Here is a 23306-nt window from a genome sequence, read left to right on the forward strand (position 1 = left end):
AGCTGCTTCTGAAATTTGCTTTGCTTTCAGAAGCATATAATATATTCTTCCTGAACCTGTCACCGCCTCTTGGTTTTGTGAGCAATGGAATCCAGTGTGTAGTGTGTTCCCACGACAGAACAGCTAACAGCAACAATTGGAGGGACCATGGACATGGATAGTACTGGATAGGACGGCTTCATCTCTGTACTACTGACTAACTGACCTCTCAAATCCATCTCTGCTGTCCAGTGTTGTGATTTTTTTTAAAGTGAAGGTACTGTAGGGGGGCCTACAGTAATTTATTGTTTCAAAAAGCTAAGTCAAAGAGTGCAACTTATAGAAAAAAAGAAAGGAAAAAAGGATTACAGTACAATATTCTGCAACCAAATACTAATTTTCTCCTTCAGAGAAGGCTTAACTCGATGAAGGCTTAACTCGATGGCGCATCAGACTCATTTCTTTTTTAAACATTTCCTTGTACTCATTGGTTGTGGTGGAGTCTAGTTGAAAATCCAATTGTTTTTGCTTTTCCAAATGCACCAAGTCATAATGATGATGCTTTCCAATCGCCATGGAACGTGCCATCTCATTCTAATCCTTAGCAGGGTATGGAGTAGATCAGTTGTTCGTGGCGGACGGATGTCCAAGAGTAGCCAACATCTCCGAGCAAAGTTGCATCTGAAAAAAAGATGGAGAGTCGTCTCTTCCAGTTGAAGAATACAGTTGTCGCAAGTGAAAGAGTCCAATGACATTGAACGCTGCCTGAGGAAAGAGCGGGTATTCAATCTATCTTTGAGCAGCAGCCAGAAAAACACCTTGTGTTTGGGTTGACATTTGGATTTCCACAACCAGGAAAAAATGGGGTGGGTCGGTTGGTTACTGGTCATGTGGGAATAGGCCTTCTGAGAAGAAAACAAACTAGAGGAGGCATTGGAGAGCCATTTTTCTTTCTGATCATGTAACTGGAGGTTTGTCAAAATGTCTTGTAAAGCAAGAAGCTGATCAAACGCTTCAGCGGACAGAGGAGTGTGAAACATCTCATTCGGCGAAACCAGCCTTGCTTGATGAATGGTGATGTTTTTGAAGGAGGCAAAAGACCAGAGTTCTGGGAAACTTGCAGATTTGCACAAACCATTCCAATTGTCATGCCACAGGAGTGTAGTTTTTCCATCTCCAATCTCCACCCGGGCTAACTCCTTATATGCGCCTTGAATTTTAAGGATATCTTTCCAACAGAAGGAACCAACGGGTTTAACTGAAGGTAGCGAAGTGCCGTAGTGGTTGGCCCAAATAATGTTGACCCACAGAATGTCAGCTCTATTATAGAATTTGTGAAGGCATTTCATAAGAAGGGCTTTGTTTTGTAAATCAAGATTTATGACACCTAGCCCCCTGAGCTTTTGGTTTGTAGACTGTTTTCCAAGCAACTTGAGGTGGTTTTTTGCATTTATATATGATCCTCTCCAAAGGCAGTGCCGTCTGAATTTATCAATCTGCTTAATCACCGTGTTTGGGAGCTTGAGGGTGCACATGTAATAAGTTGGGAGAGAGGAAAATACCGCATTAACCATTTGCAGTCTGCCAGCCTGAGATAAAAAGACAGAAGTCGACGCAAGTCTTCTTTCGATCTTCTGAATGAGAGGGAGAAACGCTCCCAGGTTGGGGTTTTTAAGTCCCAAGGGAAGCCCAAGATTGGTGAAAGGCATAGCTCCAACCTTGCAGTGGAACGTATTTGCTAAAATTGCCAATTTCTGGTCTGAGACATTGATGGGATAAATATTAGACTTGTGATAGTTCACATGGAGGCCTGTAGATTCTGCAAATGAGTTAAGCATTGCCTTAAGGAAGAATAGTTGTTTAGGGCAAGCCTCCAAGATCAAGATAGTGTCATCTGCATATTGAATAACCGGGAAGTCAGTCCCACATGCATTCGGAAGTGGTAGCCTGAGGATGCCACAGTCTCTAGCCTTGTTAACAATTGACTGAAGGAGATCTGCTGCCAGGACAAAGAGAAGGGGGACAGGGGGTCCCCTTGTCTGACGCCGCGCCTATAGTGAAAGCGTCTTCCAGGGACACCATTTAAAAGCACTTGGGATGTACCAGAGCCTAAAATCAATGAGATCCAGTGAATCCATTTGGCCCCAAACCCCTTATGCCTCAACATGCCAATGATAGCTGCATGTTCTAATTTATCAAAAGCTTTTTCAAAATCCAACTTTAGAATTACCATTTCTTTCCCGACTTATGACAAAGAGAGATGTATTCAAAATCCCAGGCTAAACAATCTTGAATTGTCCTTGCCTTTAGAAAGCCATATTGATTCTGGTGGACTAACTTGGTAATCACCAGCTGCAGTCGGTTAGCAAGAAGTTTTGTCAGCACCTTTACACTTGTGTTGAGGAGGGAGATCGGCCTGTAGTCGCCCACCGAAGCAGGAGAGCTGTGCTTGGGGATGAGAGTCACATAGGAGTCATTGATACTATCCATGCAGATTGAACCTTCATAAAATTTGTCACAAAGCTCATAGAAATCTAAAGCAATCATTGGCCAACATTTGCGCACAAAATCCATGTTAAAAGCATCTGGGCCTGGCGAATTATTTGTAAGCAAGTTTTTGTTGATCTGGTCTATCTCAGTATGTGAAAAGGGCATCTCCAGCTCTGACAGGTTGCTAATTGGCTGAATCAGTGAAGATAAGTTGAATACCATAGACGTTTGTTGAGAGGTCCCCAGTCTATCTTTGAAGGCTTGGAAAAGCACAACTTCTTTCTCTGCGTGAGAGATAGCAATGGTGCCATTAGCATCTTCGAGAGACAAAATAAGGTTATGACGATGCTTGATAGTGGCATTCACATGGAAGAATTTTGTTCCAGCATCCCCCAAGGTGGCCCATTTGATTTGGCCTCTTTGTTTCCAGTATGTTCTCTGCTTGGATAGTAGGTCATGCAAATGGTGAACAAGAACATCTTTAAGATTCTATTCTTGAATCATTAAGTCTCTGCTCTCCTCAATGAAGTCCATAGGCTGAATGATCATTTTGACCTTGTCGATCAACTTAGCTAGATTAGGGAGGGATTTGAGCCAACCTTGGATCACTTTTCTTGCCCTTTTGAACTTAGCCATGAGCCGTTTCGCTGGGTCCAGCTGAAACAACGTTTGAGTCCAAGAGTCTTGAAAAGTTGAGTGAAAGTCTTCGAGATGTAACCAATAATTTTCAAACCTGAAAATGGGCGGTTTGGGAACGTTAATTTGGACGTTGATCACCCAAGGGACGTGGTCCGAAGCACCCCTAGCCAGAGAATGGGCAGAAGTAGCAGGAAAGTTGGAAGACCAAGCCTGTGAGACAAAACACCAATCCAGCTTTTCAAGCAAAGGGTGACGTTGCATATTTGACCAAGTGAAGGTTTGCCCTTTGAGAGGAATTTCTTGTAAGCTCAACTGGCTGATTGCCAAATTAAAATTGAGCATTCTAGTAGGGTCTCTTCCCAGTTTGTTGCGGTTTTCAGGAAATCTAATCATATTGAAATCGCCAAGAAAGATCCAAAGCATGTCATCATCAACTTCAAGGTTAGAGAACCAAGATAGGAAGGCCTCTCGCCCTTGAGGAGAGCATGGGGCATAAATGTTGGTTAGCCACCAGACCTAACTTGTTAATTTAGACCAGAAAAGAATCATGTGCCCAAACAAATTCTGCTCAATTACCTCAGCATCAAAATGAGCTCCTTTCCAAATTGTAATAAAACCTCCATAAGCTCCAATAGAAGGACCAAAAGCGAACTTATCTAAAGATCTGTTGCAAAAATAACGAATATACGAGTCATTGAAGGACTCCTTTTTTGTCTCCTCGATACATATAATGTCACAATTGGTTTCCATAATGCTATTTCGCAGCGAGTTCCACTTGGTGTTAGAGTTAATTCCTCTAATGTTGTGAGACAGAATTTTTAGGGACCAGTGCATATTCTGAGGAGGATTAGCCATAGGGAACAACAATCATTTCGTTAAAATCCACAAGTACGCATAGCATACACTGGCAGAGGTCCAAGAAGAAATATGATCGAAGACAGGTATACCTAGAAGACCAGCTAAGATTCGAAGATTGCATGAAAAAGCTCCCCAAGAGAATCAAACGTGAAGTTTCCCATAAAAACCATAAGAACATACCACATAAATCCCACACATTATAAATATCCATGCCGACAACCCAAGAGCCATAAGCTCGAACAGAGGTTGTTGTGGCAGACAAAAAGGGCGCCACAAGCGCATCACCAGAAAGAGTTGTTTTGTTGTTATACATAAGTTTGCACCAAAGGTTTTCCACCATCACTGGCACGGTTAAAACTGCCAGGCCCAAGAGAAAAGGCAAAAGCCTTACTTCCTAGCCGGGGCACGTGACCCCGCATCATCTTCAGCGTTAGAATCATCCCTCTGAACTTCAGGCTTCCTTTGCATATCAGTCCTGCTGCTAGAGGAAGCTCTTGGCCTCTGAATGGCAGTGCTGGAAGTCCTGGAGCTGTTCAGAGCATCAGGGCATAACTTTGAAGGATCAACTTTGCAGAATTCAGCTCCCATCTTCTTGATAATCTTATGAGAAATGGAGGGTGGAGAGATCCTGAAAGTCGCCTAGAGGGGGGGTGAATAGGGCGAAAACTGAAATTTACAAATATAAACACAACTACAAGCCGGGGTTAGCGTTAGCAAAAATAAATGAGTCCACAAGAGAGAGCGTAAAACAAATCGCAAGCAAATAAGGAGAGTGACACGCGGATTTGTACCGAGGTTCGGTTCTTGCAAACCTACTCCCCGTTGAGGAGGCCACAAAGGCCGGGTCTCTTTCAACCCTTCCCTCTCTCAAACGGTCCCTCCGACCGAGTGAGCTTTCCTTCTTCTCAATCAACCGGGAACAAAACTTCCCCGCAAGGGCCACCACACAATCGGTGCCTCTTGCCTCGGTTACAACTGAGTGTTGATCACAAGAGCAAAAGAGAAAGAAAGAATGCGATCCAAGCGCAAGAGCTCAAAAGAACACGGCAAATCACTCTCTCTAGTCACTAGGGTTTTGTGTGGAATTGGAGAGGATTTGATCTCTTTGAATGTGTCTAGAATTGAATGCCTAGCTCTTGTAAGTGGTTGAGAAGTGGGAAAACTTGGATGGCAATGAATGTGGGGTGGTTGGGGTATTTATAGCCCCAAACACCAAATGTGGCCGTTGGGGAGCCAGTCTGCTCGATGGCGCACCGGACAGTCCGGTGCACACCGGACATGTCCGGTGCCCCTGCCACGTCATCAGTGCCGTTGGAATCTGACCGTTGGAGTTCTGACTTGTGGGCCACCCCTGATGTCCGGTGGCGCACCGGACAGCTCCTGTTCATTGTCCGGTGCGCCAGTATGGGCACACCTGACGTCTGCGCGCGCTGCGGCGCATTTAATGCCTCTGCAGGTAGCCGTTGGCGCGGGATAGCCGTTGTGCTGGAGTCACACCGGACAGTCCGGTGCACACCGGACATGTCCGGTGAATTATAGCGGACGAGCCGTTGGCTTTTCCCGAAGCTGAAGAGTTCCTGGGGCCGCTTCTCCATGGCGCACCGGACACTGTCCGGTGTACACCGGACAGTCCGGTGAATTATAGCGCGAGAGCCCCTGGAAATTCCCGAAGGTGGCGAGTTCGAGCTGGAGTCCCCTGGTGCACCGGACACTGTCCGGTGGTGCACCGGACACTGTCCGGTGGCACACCGGACAGTCCGGTGCGCCCAGACCAGAGGGCCTTCGGTTGGCTCTTTGCCCTTTTGTTGAACCCAACACTTGGTCATTTTATTGGCTATGTTGTGAACCTTTGACACCTGTATGACTTATACACTAGAACAAACTAGTCAGTCCAATATTTGTGTTGGGCAATTCAACCACCAAAATTATTTAGGAAGTAGGTGTAAGCCTAATTCCCTTTCAATCTCCCCCTTTTTGGTGATTGATGCCAACACAAACCAAAGCAAATGTAGAAATACATAATTGAACTAGTTTGCATAATGTAAGTGAAAAGGTTACTTGTAATTGAGCCAATATAACTACTTACAAGATATGCATGGAATGTTTCTTTCTTATTTAACATTTTGGACCACGTTTGCACCACACGTTTTGTTTTTGCAAATTCTTTTTGTAAATCCATTTCAAAAGATCTTTTGCAAATAGTCAAAGGTACATAAATAAGAGTTTGCAAAAGCATTTTCAAGATTTGAACTTTTTCTCCCCCTGTTTCAAATGCTTTTCCTTTGACTAAACAAAACTCCCCCTAAAGGAGATCCACCTCTTAGTGTTCAAGAGGGTTTTGATATACCATTTTTGAAATACTACTTTCTCCCCTTTTGAACACAATAGGATACCAAATGATAAAGACTTTTGGAAAGCACTAAGTTTTTGAATTTGGTGGTGGTGGTGCGGTCCTTTTGCTTTGGGCTCATTTCTCCCCCTTTTTGGCATGAATCGCCAAAAACGGAATCATTAGAGCCCTCGAAGTGCAAACTTCCCCTTTGGTCATAAATAAGTGAGTTAAGATTATACCAAAGACGAAGTCCCTTTGCGTTTGAGCTTTTACTCTCTCCCCCAAGGATGAAGTCCTTTTCCTTGATGCTCATTTCTCCCCCAAAGACGAGAGAGTTGCTCGGAGTGATGGCGAAGCATGAGTTACGGAGTGGAAGCCTTTGTCTTCGCCGATGACTCCAATTCCCTTTCAATATACCTATGACTTGGTTTGAAATCGACTCGAAAACACATTAGTCATAGCATATAAAAGAGATATGATCAAAGGTATTCAAAAGAGCTGTGTGTGCAAGCTTAGCAAAAGAAGTTTCTAGAATCAAGAATATTGAGCTCATGCCTAAGTCTGGTAAAAGATTGTTCATCAAGTGGCTTGGTAAAGATATCGGCTAATTGATCTTTAGTATTAATGTAAGAAATCTCGATATCCCCCTTTTGTTGGTGATCCCTAAGAAAATGATACCGAATGGCTATGTGCTTAGTGCGGCTATGCTCGACGGGATTGTCGGCCATCTTAATTGCACTCTCATTATCACATAGCAAAGGGACTTTGGTTAATTTGTAACCGTAGTCCCGCAGGGTTTGCCTCATCCAAAGCAATTGTGCGCAACAATGTCCTGCGGCAATGTACTCGGCTTCGGCGGTGGAAAGAGCGACCGAATTTTGCTTCTTTGAAGCCCAAGACACCAAGGATCTTCCCAAGAACTGGCAAGTCCCCGATGTGCTCTTCCTATTGATTTTGCACCCCGCCCAATCGGCATCCGAATAACCAATTAAATCAAACGTGGATCCCCTAGGGTACCAAAGCCCAAACTTAGGAGTGTAAGCCAAATATCTCAAGATTCGTTTTACGGCCGTAAGGTGTGATTCCTTAGGGTCGGATTGGAATCTTGCACACATGCATACGGAAAGCATAATATCCGGTCGAGATGCACATAAATAAAGCAATGAACCAATCATTGACCGGTATACCTTTTGATCCACGGACTTACCTCCCGTGTCGAGGTCGAGATGCCCATTAGTTCCCATGGGTGTCTTGATGGGTTTGGCATCCTTCATCCCAAACTTAGCAAGAATGTCTTGAGTGTACTTCGTTTGGCTAATGAAGGTGCCCTCTTGGAGTTGCTTGACTTGGAATCCTAGAAAATACTTCAACTCCCCCATCATTGACATCTCGAATTTCTGTGTCATGATCCTACTAAACTCTTCACATGTAGACTTGTTAGTAGACCCAAATATAATATCATCAACATAAATTTGGCATACAAACAAGTCATTTTCAAGAGTTTTAGTAAAGAGTGTAGGATCGGCCTTGCCGACTTTGAAGCCATTAGCAATAAGGAAATCTCTAAGGCATTCATACCATGCTCTTGGGGCTTGCTTGAGCCCATAAAGCGCCTTAGAGAGCCTATAGACATGATTAGGATACTCACTGTCTTCAAAGCCGGGAGGTTGCTCAACATAGACCTCTTCCTTGATCGGTCCATTGAGGAAGGCACTTTTCACGTCCATTTGATAGAGCTTAAAGCCATGGTAAGTAGCATAGGCCAATAATATGCGAATTGACTCAAGCCTAGCTACGGGTGCATAGGTTTCACCGAAATCCAAACCTTCGACTTGTGAATACCCTTTGGCTACGAGTCGAGCTTTGTTCCTTGTCACCACACCATGCTCATCTTGCTTGTTGCGGAAGACCCATTTGGTTCCTACAACATTTTGGTTAGGACGTGGAACTAAATGCCAGACCTCATTCCTCGTGAAATTGTTGAGCTCCTCTTGCATCGCCACCACCCAATCCGAATCTTGGAGAGCTTCCTCTACCCTGTGTGGCTCAATAGAGGAAACAAAAGAGTAATGTTCACAAAAATGAGCAACCCGAGATCGAGTAGTTACCCCCTTATGAATGTCGCCGAGGATGGTGTCGACGGGGTGATCTCGTTGGATTGCTTGGTGGACTCTTGGGTGTGGCGGCCTTTGCTCTTCTTCCTCCTTGTCTTCCTCATTTGCATCTCCCCCTTGATCACTGCCATCATCTTGAGGTGGCTCATTTGCTTGATCTACTACTTCATCAACTTGAGCTTCATCCTCATTTTGAGTCGGTGGAGATGCTTGCATTGAGGAGGATGGTTGATCTTGTGCATTTGGAGGCTCTTCGGATTCCTTAGGACACACATCCCCAATGGACATGTTCCTTAGCGCGATGCATGGAGCCTCTTCTTCACCTATCTCATCAAGATCAACTTGCTCTACTTGAGAGCCGTTAGTTTCATCAAACACAACGTCACATGAGACTTCAACTAGTCCAGTGGACTTGTTAAAGACCCTATATGCCCTTGTGTTTGAGTCATAACCAAGTAAAAAGCCTTCTACAGTCTTAGGGGCAAATTTAGATTTTCTACCTCTTTTAACAAGAATAAAGCATTTGCTACCAAAGACTCTAAAATATGAAATGTTGGGCTTTTTACCGGTTAGGAGTTCATATGATGTCTTTTTGAGGATTCGGTGAAGATACAACCGGTTGATGGCGTAGCAGGCGGTGTTGACTGCCTCCGCCCAAAACCGATCCGAAGTCTTGTACTCATCAAGCATGGTCCTTGCCATGTCCAATAGAGTTCGATTCTTCCTCTCCACTACACCATTTTGTTGAGGTGTGTAGGGAGAAGAGAACTCATGCTTGATCCCCTCCTCCTCAAGGAAGCCTTCTATTTGAGAGTTCTTGAACTCCGTCCCATTGTCGCTTCTTATTTTCTTGATCCTTAAGCCGAACTCATTTTGAGCCCGTCTCAAGAATCCCTTTAAAGTATCTTGGGTTTGAGATTTTTCCTGTAAAAAGAATACCCAAGTGAAGCGAGAATAATCATCCACTATTACAAGACAATACTTACTCCCGCCGATGCTTATGTAAGCAATCGGGCCGAATAGATCCATGTGGAGTAGCTCAAGCGGCCTGTCGGTCGTCATGATGTTCTTGTGTGGATGATGGACTCCAACTTGCTTCCCTGCCTGGCATGCGCTACAAATCCTGTCTTTCTCAAAATGAACGTTAGTTAATCCTAAAATGTGTTCACCCTTTAGAAGTTTGTGAAGATTCTTCATCCCAACATGGGCTAGTCGACGGTGCCAGAGCCAACCCATGTTAGTCTTAGCAATCAAGCATGTGTCGAGCTCAGCTCTATCAAAATCTACTAAGTATAGCTGACCCTCTAACACACCTTTAAATGCTATTGAATCATCACTTCTTCTAAAGACAGTGACACCAATATCAGTAAAAAGACAGTTGTAGCCCATTTGACATAATTGAGAAACAGAAAGCAAGTTGTAATCTAAAGAGTCAACAAGAAAAACATTGGAAATAGTATGGTCAGGTGATATAGCAATTTTACCCAAACCTTTGACCAAACCTTGATTTCCATCCCCGAATGTGATAGCTCGTTGGGAATCTTGGTTTTTCTCATATGAGGAGAACATCCTTTTCTCCCCGGTCATGTGGTTTGTGCACCCGCTGTCGAGTATCCAACTTGAGCCCCCGGATGCATAAACCTACAAAACCACTTTAGTTCTTGACTTTAGGTACCCAAACTGTTTTGGGTCCTTTGGCATTAGAAACAAGAACTTTGGGTACCCAAACACAAGTCTTGGAGCCCTTGTGTTTGCCCCCAACAAATTTGGCAACTACCTTGCCGGATTTGCTTGTAAGCACATAAGAAGCATCAAAAGTTTTAAATGAAATAACATGATCATTTGATGCAATAGGAGTTTTCTTTCTAGGCAACTTGGCACGGGTTGGTTGCCTAGAGCTAGATGTCTCACCCTTATACATAAAAGCATGATTAGGGCCAGAGTGAGACTTCCTAGAATGAATTTTCCTAATTTTGTCCTCGGGATAGCCGGCAGGGTATAAAATGTAACCCTCGTTATCCTGAGGCATGGGAGCCTTACCCTTTACAAAATTTGACAATCTTTTAGGAGGGGTACTAAGTTTGACATTGTCTCCCCTTTGGTAGCCAATGCCATCCTTAATCCCAGGGCGTCTCCCATTATAAAGCATGCTACGAGCAAATTTAAATTTCTCATTTTCTAAGTTGTGCTCGGCAATTTTAGCATCTAGTTTAGCTATATGATCATTTTGTTGCTTAATTAAAATCATGTGATCATGAATAGCATCAACATTAATGTCTCTACATCTAGTACAAATAGTAACATGCTCAATGGTAGATGTAGAGGGTTTGCAAGAATTAAGTTCAACGATCTTAGCATGAAGTATGTCATTCTTATCTCTAAGATCGGCAATTGTAACTTTGCAAACATCAAAATCTTTAGCCTTAGCAATCAAATTTTCATTCTCTAATCTAAGGCTAGCAAGAGAAATGTTTAATTCTTCAATCCTAGCAAGCAACTCATCATTATTATCTCTAGAATTGGGAATTGAAACATTACAAACATGAGAATCAACCTTAGCATTTAAACTAGCATTTTCATTTCTAAGGTTGTCAATCATCTCACGGCAAGTGCTTAGCTCACTAGATAATTTTTCACATTTCTCAATTTCTAGAGCATAAGCCTTTTTCACCTTAACATGTTTCTTGTTTTCTTTAATTAGACAATCCTCTTGGGAATCCAAAAGGTCATCCTTTTCATGAATAGCACTAACTAATTCATTTAATTTTTCCTTTTGAGCCTTGTTAAGGTTGGCAAAAAGGGAACGCAAGCTATCTTCCTCATCACTAGCATTGTCATCACTAGAAGATTCATATTTAGTGGAGGAGTTGGATTTAACCTTCTTCTTTTTGCCGTCCTTTGCCATGAGGCACTTGTGGCCGACGTTGGGGAAGAGGAGTCCCTTGGTGACGGCGATGTTGGCGGCGTCCTCGTCGTCGGAGGAGTCGCTTGAGCTTTCGTCGGAATCCCATTCCCGACAAACATGGGCATCGCCGCCCTTTTTCTTGTAGTACCTTTTCTTCTCCTTTCTTCTCCCCTTCTTGTCGTCGCCTCGGTCACTGTCACTAGATATAGGACATTTAGCAATAAAATGACCGGGCTTACCACACTTGTAGCAAACCTTCTTGGAGCGGGACTTGTAGTCCTTCCCCCTCCTTTGCTTTAGGATTTGGCGGAAGCTCTTGATGACGAGCGCCATTTCCTCATTGTCGAGCTTGGAGGCATCTATTGGTTGTCTACTTGGTGTAGACTCCTCCTTCTTCTCCTCCGTTGCCTTGAATGCAACGGGTTGGGCTTCGGATGGGTCGCCAAGCTCGTTGATTTTCCTCGAGCCTTCTATCATGCACTCAAAACTTACAAAATGCCCGATAACTTCCTCGGGGGTCATTTTAGTATATCTAGGATTACCACGAATCAATTGAACTTGAGTGGGATTAAGAAAAATGAGAGATCTTAAAATAACATTTACCACTTCGTGGTCGTCCCACTTCTTGCTCCCGAGGTTGCGCACTTGGTTCACCAAAGTCTTGAGCCGGTTGTACATGTGTTGTGGCTCCTCCCCTTTGTTAAGCCGGAACCGACCGAGCTCCCCCTCGATCGTTTCCCGCTTGGTGATCTTGGTGAGCTCATCTCCTTCGTGCGCGGTTTTGAGTACATCCCAAACCTCCTTGGCGTTCTTCAACCCTTGTACTTTGTTATATTCCTCTTTACTTAGTGAGGCGAGGAGGATTGTTGTGGCTTGTGAGTTGAAGTGCTCGATTTGGGCTACCTCATCCTCATCATAGTTCTCATCCCCTATTGATGGTACCTGCGCACCAAACTCAACAACATCCCATATGCTTTTGTGGAGCGAGATTAGATGAAATCGCATTAAATCGCTCCACCTAGCGTAATCTTCACCATCAAAAGTTGGTGGTTTGCCTAGTGGGACGGAAAGTAAAGGTGTATGTTTGGAAATGCGAGGGTAGCGTAGGGGGATCTTACTATACTTCTTGCGCTCTTGGCGCTTAGAAGTGACGGAGGGGGCATCGGAGTCGGAGGTAGAAGTTGATGAAGTGTCGGTCTCGTAGTAGACCACCTTCCTCATCCTCTTGTGCTTGTCGCCTTTCCGATGCGGCTTGTGGGAAGAAGATTTTTCCTTCTTCTCTTTGTGATGAGAAGAAGATTTCTTCTCCTTCCCTTTGTTGGAGGAGCTCTTCTTCTTCTCCCTCCTTTTGGTGCGGGACTCTTCCGATGAAGTGCTCCCGTGGCTTGTAGTGGGCTTTTCGCCGGTCTCCATCTCCTTCTTGGCGTGATCTCCCGACATCACTTCGAGCGGTTAGGCTCTAATGAAGCACCGAGCTCTGATACCAATTGAAAGTCGCCTAGAGGGGGGGTGAATAGGGCGAAAACTGAAATTTACAAATATAAACACAACTACAAGCCGGGGTTAGCGTTAGCAAAAATAAATGAGTCCACAAGAGAGAGCGTAAAACAAATCGCAAGCAAATAAGGAGAGTGACACGCGGATTTGTACCGAGGTTCGGTTCTTGCAAACCTACTCCCCGTTGAGGAGGCCACAAAGGCCGGGTCTCTTTCAACCCTTCCCTCTCTCAAACGGTCCCTCCGACCGAGTGAGCTTTCCTTCTTCTCAATCAACCGGGAACAAAACTTCCCCGCAAGGGCCACCACACAATCGGTGCCTCTTGCCTCGGTTACAACTGAGTGTTGATCACAAGAGCAAAAGAGAAAGAAAGAATGCGATCCAAGCGCAAGAGCTCAAAAGAACACGGCAAATCACTCTCTCTAGTCACTAGGGTTTTGTGTGGAATTGGAGAGGATTTGATCTCTTTGAATGTGTCTAGAATTGAATGCCTAGCTCTTGTAAGTGGTTGAGAAGTGGGAAAACTTGGATGGCAATGAATGTGGGGTGGTTGGGGTATTTATAGCCCCAAACACCAAATGTGGCCGTTGGGGAGCCAGTCTGCTCGATGGCGCACCGGACAGTCCGGTGCACACCGGACATGTCCGGTGCCCCTGCCACGTCATCAGTGCCGTTGGAATCTGACCGTTGGAGTTCTGACTTGTGGGCCACCCCTGATGTCCGGTGGCGCACCGGACAGCTCCTGTTCATTGTCCGGTGCGCCAGTATGGGCACACCTGACGTCTGCGCGCGCTGCGGCGCATTTAATGCCTCTGCAGGTAGCCGTTGGCGCGGGATAGCCGTTGTGCTGGAGTCACACCGGACAGTCCGGTGCACACCGGACATGTCCGGTGAATTATAGCGGACGAGCCGTTGGCTTTTCCCGAAGCTGAAGAGTTCCTGGGGCCGCTTCTCCATGGCGCACCGGACACTGTCCGGTGTACACCGGACAGTCCGGTGAATTATAGCGCGAGAGCCCCTGGAAATTCCCGAAGGTGGCGAGTTCGAGCTGGAGTCCCCTGGTGCACCGGACACTGTCCGGTGGTGCACCGGACACTGTCCGGTGGCACACCGGACAGTCCGGTGCGCCCAGACCAGAGGGCCTTCGGTTGGCTCTTTGCCCTTTTGTTGAACCCAACACTTGGTCATTTTATTGGCTATGTTGTGAACCTTTGACACCTGTATGACTTATACACTAGAACAAACTAGTCAGTCCAATATTTGTGTTGGGCAATTCAACCACCAAAATTATTTAGGAAGTAGGTGTAAGCCTAATTCCCTTTCAGATCCGAGCACAACAATAGCATTTTTTCCCAATCCTAGAGCATATTTTAAAACCCCTAGCCTTCTCCCGAAGTCTGGCACTCCTTCTGACCTCAGTGTCGACCAAGATTGACTATTTCTTCCTGTTGATGGATTCAGCAAGCAAGGGGGACTGAGGTTCCACATGGGAGTCCTGACTAGGAGGGGGTAGGCACTTGGAGGGAATCTTGATCGAGATAGTTTCCATGCTGGGCTCAACGAAGGCAGAGATAACACTGGACAATAAAAATTTCTTGGCCCATTCAAAAGAATCCGGCCGCAATAGTAGGCCCATGAAGAAAGCAGCCCACACCTTTGGAACAGGAACTAATTCTGAGTTGGTGGGGAACAAGTCAGCCCAAGAAGAAAGGCGTTTTCTAGCCAAGTAATCTTCATATGCAGGATCATGGTTGGGCTGCTCCAAGTGTTGCATGAAGCCCACATTGATGTTTTCTTCCACTTGCATGTTCTCCTCTCCCTGGTCGTTGTTTCCCTCCAAAAGCATACCCGCTGGGGGAAAGGCTCGCAAAGCAAGAACTGCATCCACAGGTTTTGGAGCTTCCACCTGAGGGAAGTGGACCTCTTGTGGGATAATGATGTCATTGAAGAGACCCACAAATTCATCAGAGGGCATATCTTCAAGGCCTGAGAGCTGATAACTGAATTGGTCCTCCACAATATTATCATTTGGCACTGGCGCAGGAGGTTGAACTTGTTGAACTGGCCAGGCATCCCGGCCATCATCAGCATTATTAGCATTGACTTCTTCCTCTTCAATCCCTCCCATGGGGGGATATTAAGATCAAATTGAAAGTTGGCCACAGGCTGCCCCATCCCAAAGTACTCCACAGGAAGCTGATGACCATCATGAGGATAAGGGGGCATAGGGTCTTCATCTTGTGGTTCAGCACCAAGCATAAACTGCTGGACAATGTCACACTGAACTGTCCAGGAGACTCCCTGAAAACCTTTAGCAACTGAAAAGACAATAAATTGGGGAACTTCTTGAAGAGACGTCACTCTGGCCCTAACAAGCAATCTAGTCACATTAGATGGGTCAGGGTCCCACATGAGCACCCTACCAAAAGACCCGACTGCATTCTGGATATGCTCATGGGTCCAGAAATATAAAGGGAAACCGAGTAGGAGAAGCCAACACTCATGGTTAAAGTACAACGCACGCTGATTCCAAGCCTAATTGTGCCTAATAACAGTGAAAGAAAAACCTAGGGCTTGCTGCGGACCCATAGCCACAAGATTATCTCTGTCGAAAGCAAATCTGAATCTCACAAGGGCCTGGCCCAAATGGGAGCGTTGAATGCTCCTGACCTAAACGTGTCGAACCCCCACAAGGTACTCACGAATAATGTCATCAAATATGTGAAAATTAACCTCGTGTTCTGGTAGCGACTGCACAAGAACGATGCCCCAATCTTCATGAGTGGAGGGCTGAGGATGGGTGATAGTGCGTACCATGATTTCCCGGTGATCAACTTGTTGCGCCACAAAACCGTGAGGGAGGAATGGAGCGGGATCAACTTTGTGGAACACCATTTCTTCAGAGACTTCGTGAGGAGGGGGTCGCGGGCGCGAAGAACACTCCCCGCGCAGATGAGGGCTTGAAGGCGACAGGTTCTTCCACGGTAGTGAAGAGGAAGAGGGTTATATAAACAGTGCAAGTTCCGTGGAAGGCGAGGGGCCACTTCTCGTAAGAACCGCCTACACGAACTCACCAAAATTATTAAAAAAGGGCGGGGGAGAAGGCCCACCAGCAGACGCGTGACGAGCAGCCCTAAACCACATTCGCTGAGAGTACTCCTAGGAAACATTCTCAAACTTACTAGGGAAGGAAAGAAAATCCCTCCTGCAATTCTGACCAGAAAATCCGAATAATTGACGATTATTGCCTGAAATAGAATTTCCCCAGGAAAAACGAGTCAATCATCACAGGGTCGGGAGTGCCATTAATGCTGGAGACAAACTTATGCCCAGAAATCTCCTGGTGTTGCTTCAATATCTTCTTGGGCCACCAAATTAAATTCTGCGAAGCCCAAGGCCGAACACGGGAACCCCTTAATGAAGACCGAATGTTAAGCCTCACAAAGCGGCCGTTACTGGAGTTTGAATAATTTTGAAATTATGAACGCCTAGCAAACTTCGCAGAAGAATTTGAACGAAAAGCCAACCGGTCGACGGAGTGATGAACAGGGTAAGAAATTCGATTGAACCAAAGATCTCTACCGCAAACCTGAGGAAGAAGGCCTGGTCCTGACCGGACAGCCCAGAGGAACCAAATTTGCTCTAGACAAAGCTGGCTTTTGAACAACATCAGCAAACAAGGCCTGCAGATTACGGCAATGGGAAACCAATTTCCAAGAACTTGATTCTTCATCAGAGTAGAGCTGCCATTCTTTGATCCAATTAGGGCCACCAAAATTCCAAAGATGAAGGTACGCTTTGAACGATGAACAAATATAAGAGTGACGTCTATAGACTACGAAACTAACATCCTTGCAGGAAAGCGAGAAATGAAAAACCCGGTCCGACAAAGGAAGAACTCTGAATAGCTCCGCTGATCGACCAATGAAGGATTGAAGAAGAAAGCCCACTGACTCTGCGCACAGGCGCAAGGAACACCTGCCGAAAAAGATGACTAAAAAGAACTTATGACGATCGAATTTACCCGAGAGAAGATTGATCAGGCAGTTGAACTAGCAAAGAATCCAATCTTGAAAGCGAAGGCCATCGGAGAAATCCAGGGCAGATGGACCAGAGCCAACCGAGGGGCCCCCATGGCCAAGAGCTGGGGGCACTACGCCGGACAACGAGGGCAGCCTAGCCGGAGCCTTGTTGTGATTTTTTCATGTACCTTTCTCTTCCATATGGGCATGTTGATCGAAAATGTGAGGCAAGTCGTCATTTTTTAACAGCTATTTTGTTCCTTTAGCCCATCAATGAGTAAACGTAATCTAGAAAGATGATTTCACTGAAGTCATGAGCATATTTTGTGACAACAAAAGGGTTAAAAGTTTGCGGTGCCTATATTTAGTATGATGGTAATTAATGTTTGTTTGGTTTTTATTGTAGTCTGCATAGGTCCATTGTGAAGTGACATCACAACAATAATATAATATGTATAATTTCGGTCGGCTAGAGGTCGACGAAAATTAGAGTTTACCGATGAAAATTAGCTAATTCTATCGCCTTGGACTAACTTCTACTGGTTTTCGACCAACACACATTAGGCGATGAAAATTATTAGCTTCCATCAGCTATAAGCTAGCAACCAATGTAAATTACCTCTGGCCTTGTTAACTTTTATCGGGTAGACGCGGGCCAACGAAAATCAGCTAACATCTGAAAGACCAGAGAGGCGACCAGATGGGATAAATTGAAGTCAATCAAATTTTGTTGTTAATAAGAACAGAAATTGAGCACTTAACTTTATTAACTTTATTTGAGATGAAGAAAGCGCCCAAACCAAAAGCACATCAGAAAATCAGTGATATCATGATTTCAAAATGTTCATAAGACTCACACGAGACCAATAAAACCAGCGGATCCCAAATCGGATATCGAAAAGTCCGAATCGGCCCAAACCGTGTCGCTATCTAGTGTTGTTTTCAGCAGCTCGAATGTGAAACTGATCTAAATGGACTCTGATTGAACTAAAATTTTACACACACCTTTACAAAGAAGTTTTGAAGGTCTCCACAAATTTTGAATTCAATCGGATTTGTCAATCAATTGCAGATCAGAAAACACAAATTAGATTGGGGTTTAGTTGAAGTTTTCAAAACGAGTTTACATTGGATCACAACCACAACCTTCTCAAACCAAATGATTGCAGTGGTCTAAAGAGTGATATTTATCTCAAGGCAATCCCCAAAACAGTTCCCAACTCAAGAAATAAAGGATTCTTCCAAAATCTAAAGGACGGAGACAAACTCGAATCAAAACTGCAGCACAAATAAAACTGATTACACGATTCAAACTACTATGTGGATCGATCAGGACACTCTTCCTTTAGATACAGAGTTGAAGATTACAAGCACACAAATGAGAGCAAAACACATCTCCGTTAAACTAGGGAATGACAAACTAGGGTATTCTAATAGCTATTTTGTTTTTTAGCCCATCAATGAGTAAATGTAATCTAAAAAGATGATTTCACTGAAGTTATGAACATAGTTTGCGACAACAAAAAGGTTAAAAGTCTGTGGTGCATATATTTTTAGTATGATAGTAATTAATGTTTGTTTGGTTTTTATTGCAGCATGTATATGTCCATTGTAAAGTGACATCACGAGAGTAATCTATAATTTCTGTCGGTCAGAGAGGTCGGCGAAAATTAGAGTTTACTGATGAAAATTAGCTAGTTCCGTCGGCTTGGACTAACTTCTGCTAGTTCTCGACTAACGGCCGTTAGACGATGAAAGTTATTAGCTTCCATCGGATATAAGCTAGCAACCAAAGAAAATTAGCTCTGGCCTTGCTAACTTTTTACCGGGTAGACGCAGGGCGACGAAAATCAGCTAACATCCATCGGCAGTAATGCATCCCGCAGAAGTTATCTTGGTTAGCTTCCATTGGGCGTCCATTTAATTAGCGGAAGTTAATGGTTTCAATAGCCAAAAATAGATGGTTTTTATTTATTTTCCACATAAATCATATAAAATCCATCCATTCACAGCCCACAAAATAATTCAAGTAACATTTTATTCATGACTCATAACATCAACATAAACAACCACAAATATTCATAGTTCAAACATCTTACCATTCACATATCTCACAAATGTCTTATCAACATGGTCTTTTGCATATTTCCAACTTGCTCCTAGGTAACTAGATATCTCACAAATATCTTACCATTCATAGTTTTTCACGACTTTGCTTCACATTAATGAAAGCTTTTATGATGATGCCACATGCCGCATCTAGTTCCTGCTGAAACTCTATCCTAGTTTTGAGACCCAAACCCGGAAATCGTTCACCTGTGGTTTTGGGGCCCAAATCATCAAAACATCCATGGTTAGCGTACTTCATATGCTAGCCCCCATGATCTCGATATGGGTGACCTCTGGTCCTTGACCTCTCGGTCGCCATGTCCTATACAACACCTCGCTTTTGACTTGATCAACCGCCGTATTGACCCGATCAACACGATCTAGTCCTCCATGTCATCTTGCACTTGTCGATGACCACATGTGTCAGCCACACCTACGGTTGATCCTCCGGCCACCACTCAGTTTAAGACCGTCGTTCGTCCTTCACCGCTTCAGTCCATCGACATGAAAACACATGAGTGTCACATTTGTCGTTTGACTACCACCTCTTTGCTAGCAGCATAAACCAAGCTGAGCACCATAAACCAAGAGACATGTTGCATAACATCTTAGCACACACTAAAAAAAGAATGTTTAAAGAAAAAAAGCAGAATCTTAACTAATAGATGATCAGCACTAATAGTTTGAAAAGAAAAAGGCAGTGGGTTTACCATTATTGCACCATGAGGAAAAGGACATCGATCCCTAGGCACTTGAATTCACCGTGTGCTGGAGGGCAGCTCGATGGAGACTGCTTCGTGCACCAACAATTCCATTATTTCGCTCGATCTAGTGAATTAATGTGTGAACGAAGGAAATTAAATTGTTCTATCGGATAAATATGTACTTGCTTGCGCACCCCCTGGATCGGAGTGCTGTATGCATGGGGGAAGAACATCTATATATAATTAATTTCAAGTGTGCTCAAATAATAAAAGAGGATTCGTTCGTGTGTTGCTTCGGCAACTATTATATGATCCTCACAGCCGTCCCAAATAAGACTGTCACTGTCGTGCATGCAAGACTGATGAGCGGCACGCTGAACGTGTGCGATGGGCTGCTTGCCTGCTCAATCTCGATCTGCATGCCGGTCCCCGGCCCTTTCGATCTGCTAGCTCGTCTCTCTGCCAAAGAGCATCAGGAACAAGCTCTCACTTTGTGTTTGTTTTTGCCATGGACGAAGTTTGTTCGGAAGAAGAAACCAATGGACATGGAATTGGAATATATATATATATATATATATATATATATATATATATATATATATATATATACTCAAGTGAGCAGTAGTAGGCCAGCCATGGATGATTGCTTCCATACATGCGAGGGGATGATCATCGAGGACGTACGGCTTAGTTAATTTGGAGCAACGTGAGGCACGGCTAGCGTAAGCTTGATGAAGAGAATATATGCGTCCGCCGGCCCCCAACACCGGCCGCCACACACTGCAATACACTAGATTTCATCTGTAGGCGAGCTTTGGATTTCGTTGGTCATTGTTTATATATGCTGCGACGGTGATACATCACTGTCTCTCTGCGGTGTAAGAGAGATCAATGCACTCCATACTTTTTGGTTGGCAGTTTGTTTCAACTTTTAATTATGTACTGTAATGATCTCTAATTAGAGGCTAAGATTGAATCTTTGAGCTGTGTAGGGATCGGACACCTGTTTGATCCCTTTTTTTGGGGGAACAGTTCTCTCTTTCTAGTTTAATTAATATAATGCCGAAACGTTTCTTATTCGTGTTGTGAATCATATTCTTATTCCACACTTGCTGCACGTATAGTATATATAGCCTTTTTCTTTGCTATACCAAACTAAATCAAATTATACTTTAGGCACATGCATGCGTGTCTCTTCGATTCCCTTTTTTTTTCACTTTGATCGTACATGAGGCTATGAAGCGCTGGACCATCGGCCGCGCCTATCCTATGCAACCTAGCAATTTTGCGAAACATGCGTGTATTTCAAAAGGCCTGTTTAATTTGAGGATAGATTTGGTGCTTAGAACTAATAAAAAATTACGGTCGTTGTTGCGCGTGCGCGCTCTCTGTACTATCGACCTTTTTGTTTGTTTTTCGAGCACAATAATACTCCTGTAAAAGCTGTAAAAATTACGGTCGTTGTAGCTGTGTGAAATGGAACAAAATGGGGGACGATGGCAAACTAAAGAAGATTCTTCTTTTTTTATTTTCTCTCGAGAGTGTGGTGGGAGAACAACATTTTTCTCGATCGGTTTATTAGAGCATCCGCATGCAGTAAGAGTTTTCAAAACCCACTAGCAAGCAATCTTGATTTCTGAAAACACCGCGCCTCTGAAGAGAGAAATTAAGCAACAAATACTAAAAGTACTGGCGCTTGAGGTGATGATTTGCAGCAGATATAGCAGTCCCCTATTTCTGACGGTAAAAATGATTGGAGAAAGCCGATAAACATGCTCTCTCTACTTTTTTTAGCGTATTCATTCTTGAAAAACTTAATGATTTACTGGTTATATTTTTTTTCCCCAAGAACAGTTGAAGATGCTCTTTTACGCTGAGATAGGGGGAGAAAAATGTTAGGAACAGAAGTGGCACGGAATGGATTAACTTTGGCAGTAATCGATAGAACATTTTCAACTGATACAGCGAGGAGTAGCCTTTGATACTCGGTAATACTTATAGCAGTATCATTCTTCATACTAATATCTCACTGTCAGTCTAATTAATCGTCCAGAAAGAAAACTGAGGGGAAAAAAAAGCAGCAGTACAGTATGCTTGACATATGTTGAAGTTTCAGTGAAAGCTCTCTGATGGACAGGCCGGGTTTCAGAGAGGGTCAAAAGCACTCTTTGTCTATACTATGTGTGTGTATTATATTATGCAGCACGGAACGTCGCAACCATAGGTCGCTACTTGTTTACTTGGGCAATTTGCGGTTGCTAAAAACTGTACACCCAACACCCTTTAGTGCCAGGAGCAGAAGAAGACTGACGACGACCTGTAATCTGTCATATCCACACGTATCCGTATCGTTGTTGTTTTCAGTGAAGAATAATGATGAGCTAGCTAACATCAGCAGCAGGTAGACTGACAGTGTCGCTAGCTACTCGCTAGTTTTTCTTCAAGAAATATATATATATATATATATATATATATATATATATATATATATATATATATATATATATATATATATATATATATATATATATATATATATATATATATATATCTAGCACGCAGGCAGCTTAGTTCACTTGCTCCACTGATTCTAAGCCGTGTTAAACAAAAAACTTCTTCTGCCATGGTTGAATCCACGTCGGCATGCCCATTAGCTAGTCAATGGGGAGGGGAAGCATTAGAGATGGCAATGGGTAAATACCCACCGGGTATTACTACCCCATACCCATACCCACGACACAAAAATAACCTCACCGGGTTACCCATATACGCTGGCGGGTATGGATTTACCCCCATACCCATACCCATGTGGGTATGGGTTACCCATCGGGTCACCCGTACCCACAAAAATTAAACAACTATCAAAATATTATACTATACAAATAGCAAGTATATCCATATAAATACCATTACAAAATTTTCTAGCATCATTTAACCATCCATTCAACACACCAAAGATAATTGGATAAAGTAGTAACACTGTGATAGTACTACATAGCACATTACATGGTCATTAAATTGTTGTTAAATAGTAAAAAAGTTGGATGACTGAAGTCCAAGTTCATGCTTCAGATAAGTTTATATTGGGTATTTTATACCCACGGGTTAACGGGTATGGGTGAAGGCAGAACGTTCTAATACCCGTTTACCCATTGGGTGAAGATTTTTGCCCAATAACAGACCCACGGGTAGAATATTTAGCCCACATACATACCCTAATGGAGTAAATACCCATCGGGTATCGGGTCGCGGGTACCCATTGCCATCTCTAGGAAGCATAGTCGTCTTAAACAATTTACTCAGCCACCCCCCCTGTTTTCTGAATAGTGTACTCAACTTGCTCTGTTTTTTTTGCTAACAAGTCTTGCGCTCAAAAGATGGCACTTTCTCCGTTCAAAAGCATTTGATCTTGTACCATTCAAACTCTGTCCCAGAACAGTGTGATCATCCTCACCTCCTTTCTTTCCTTCTAGTAATTTTACTGCAAAAACAGATCAAAATACCTATCTATCGATACTAATTATGTACTATAAATATTAGTATTTTCTTATGTATATTTAGTCAAAGTTAAAAATGATTGACTCCTCGAAAAAGTGAGAACAGATGGTGTAAGAGCATGTATAACCCTAACACTGCTGCACGGTACTCCAAGTATAA

At 43.7% G+C, this 23306-nt stretch overlaps 1 long non-coding RNA gene across 1 annotated transcript; it reads right to left on the bottom strand.

Annotated features, from left to right (window-relative positions):
• Positions 1-19009: 19009 nt before the first annotated feature.
• Positions 19010-20091, bottom strand: LOC100304096 (uncharacterized). Its single transcript, XR_565070.2, has 2 exons — positions 19656-20091; positions 19010-19515 (listed from the first exon to the last, which is right to left on the bottom strand). It is a non-coding gene; the product is annotated as an uncharacterized lncRNA (long non-coding RNA).
• Positions 20092-23306: the final 3215 nt, after the last annotated feature.

Source organism: Zea mays, chromosome 4, assembly GCF_902167145.1.
Source record: "Zea mays cultivar B73 chromosome 4, Zm-B73-REFERENCE-NAM-5.0, whole genome shotgun sequence".
Classification (NCBI taxonomy): Eukaryota; Viridiplantae; Streptophyta; class Magnoliopsida; order Poales; family Poaceae; genus Zea; species Zea mays.